The sequence below is a fragment of the Dendrobium catenatum genome, unplaced genomic scaffold, assembly GCF_001605985.2.
Source record: "Dendrobium catenatum unplaced genomic scaffold, ASM160598v2 fragScaff_scaffold_113, whole genome shotgun sequence".
NCBI lineage: Eukaryota > Viridiplantae > Streptophyta > Magnoliopsida > Asparagales > Orchidaceae > Dendrobium > Dendrobium catenatum.
In genome coordinates this window covers 1,379,575-1,382,678 of record NW_021318575.1, presented here as the reverse complement: position 1 = coordinate 1,382,678, position 3,104 = coordinate 1,379,575, and positions in this window count along the sequence as shown.

The following is a 3,104-nucleotide window of genomic DNA, read 5'->3' as shown; positions in this document are numbered from 1 at the left end:
GAAAGTTTCCATCCTCCAATTGTGTTTATGCTAAACTCCAATAAATAGGACAACTCTCCGCATCAAACTCATCTCAAAAACTCTCTACCATTGTTTTAAGAAAATCAATAACCACAATTTTTTATTAGAAAATCCAGGAAACAGTATATCATGCCACAATAAATCTGAACAATGAGTAAATCATCTCCAACTCTCCTAAGAAAAAGGGTGGTGTCTACGGCTACCCCTTGCCAAACTCCCTCTCTAGTAAGAATGTGCTAAGCCTCTCATACATAACAAGCTCCCCCTCACAAGATCCTCTCTCTCTCCCAATCTCTCTTTATCTCCTCAAGGCCTTCTCAGGTCAAGGCAGCAGCCAAAGATTTTCAAAAACATTGAACAATAGCTCTTAAATAGAAGAGCTTCAAAGGAGCTCATTAATTGTAAGATGCTGACTTTATCGTCCAGGATGATATGGACATCGTCCTGGCCGATCAGTACAAAACCCAGAAGATCGGTCGGAGCATCACCCTGGATGCATTCCTTGACGATTGAAAATTGGCTTGATCGTCCAGGACAATATTCATATCGTCCTGGCCTATCAGTTCAAATCAGGGGAAAATCGTCCTGAGCATCGCCCTGGATACGAGCTGGCCGATATATATCGTCCTGAAGTATCTAAAGGTTTTTGACTGGATCGTCCTGGACGATCCTACGATCGTCTAGGACGATGATCGTATCAATCATCCTTAATTACTCCCTTGATTTCCTGATCAATTAAGGCATATTTTGAGAATTTCATCCAGGCCGATCAATGATCGTCCTGGCCGATAATTTAAAAATACAATATACCTTAATTGTCTATGGCTTCAATTTCTTTCTGTTTTGAGCTTATCGTCCTGGCCGATACACGTATCGTCCAGGATGATATGTTAAAGACGGCTGCCTTAATTAAGAATCTTTATTTAGACTTTCTGTTTTAAGTCTGATCGTCCAGGACGATGTAAATATCGTCCTGGCCGATATGAGTAAAAATAGAAATTCTAAGTCTCTCAAGTGTGTGTGTGTAGGGCTACTTAGCATCAGTCTCTTTGACCATTACAAGAAGACTCAATAAGTTAAAAATAAAAGTACAGACTGACTCAATCCTAATCCTATGCAATCCTGAACTGGCTTCGTCTATTCGTCCGATCTTCGATTCCTGAAAAGTTAGAAGCAACAAGCAGTCCAAGAAAAATAGTGTTTGTCAATCATCAAAACATAAGCCATGAAATAGATTTGTAACAATCTCCCCCTTTTTGATGATGGCAAACATAAGTAGGAAAATTTTAAAAAAGAGTTAATTAGAATTTCAAAGTTACAAACACATCCCCTTTTTCCTACCACATCCTACTCCCCCTTTTGTCATCACAAAAAGAGGGTCCAGACACACAAAAGAAAAAGAGAAAACAAAAACTAAAACAGACTAAATGGACAAATTACAGAAAACATGAAACAAACAACAGAAAAACACAGACTAGAAAAACGAAGGATCCTGATCATCAGAAGGAGGTGGTGGAGGTGGCTGCTGAAAGTAGCTGGCAAGCGTGGTAAACTGAGTATTGAACCAGGCAATGGAAGTGATTTGTCGTGGACTAGACAAGGTCAGGATTTGAAGCGATTAAGTGCAGCTTATCCCTGGTGGTGGATAGTTGTAAAAGATCAACACAATCCTTATATGTGATTTCGACAGGGCATCGATTCACATAGGAGGTTAGGACTGTGAAGGTAGGGTTAATACGAAGGTTTGTGAAAAATTCTCGAAGAAACTCAGTATTGAAGGGGAAAGCAAGAGACAGGATGAAACAAAGGGAGGTGTGAGCGAAAAGATCCATTACTAGGTATGAGATGTGGGAAGGATTGATGATTCTCGAGACAGTTATCCCACACTCTTTATAACGATGGTAGGCGGCTTCATCTTCTACTTCCCTGAAACGAGGGTCAATCTTACCCCTTGAAGAACTCCCAGAAGTTTGTCGAACACATTTCCCACTAGCCATAGTGAGGAGTTAGCAAGAAAACACAAGTGGAGAAAGGGTGGAAAGTGAAAAACCATGGCTGGAATGGCTAAAATTTAAAGAAACGGCCATATCGTCCTGGCCGATCGCAGAATCATCCAGGCTGATATGGCTCAATAATTACGTACAGGCTGATTGGTCAAAAAGGTGGTCCGATCGTCCGGGCTGATCAGATGTCGGCCAGGCCGATTAGACATAGGCGATCGTCCCGAGGAGTCAATCCGGATGACCGTTGAAAAAGCAGATCGTCCAGGCCGATTAGGTGTATCGTCCAGGACGATGCATAATAATTGATCGTACCAGCCAAAGTTAAAACATTTTAAATCACTGCCTCGTGTATCGTCCAGGATGAACAGTGGATAGACTCGGCCGATTGTCCAATAATGGATTGTCCGGGGCCAATTTTAAAGAGTCAAATATGCTGACACGTGGGTCGTCCAGGACGATCAAGTGTATCAGCTAGGACGATGCACATAAAATGCATCGGCCAGATGAAATATTCTATCGGCCAGGACTATCATCATGATTTTAACAGAGTTTGATCAGATTATCCAGGATGATATATGATCGTCCAAGACGATGAGTTACAACAAGCACAGAAAAGGTCAGCAGATGGATTTTGAAAAGAATTTGCCCTATCGTCCAAGATAATAAAGGTATCGGCCAGGATGATTTGACTAGAATTTGAAACATAAAGAAGGATGGTGATGATCAAAGCCCTCAAACAAAAAACAAAAGAAAAACAGACAAAAAACACAGTAATAGAAGCAAAAATACAAGGAAAATTAAAAAACATATATTTTTGGATTTTAATTTTTCTATTTTTTTTTTTTAGCAAGGCATTTCATATGATAAAATCTCAAATGGTTTTAAACTTTAGAGTTCCAAGAGATCAAGAAGTTTAACAAATCCCAATCAGAAGAAGGTCGAACATTTGATTCCGTTAACCCTAGATCAGACATCCTTCAAGGTACAAAATTTCTTTTGGAAAATAGAGGCCTAACTCAAAAATAACTAAATAGGATAAGAATATCCATTCAAGACTTGTTTACAAAGAAAATATCTCAT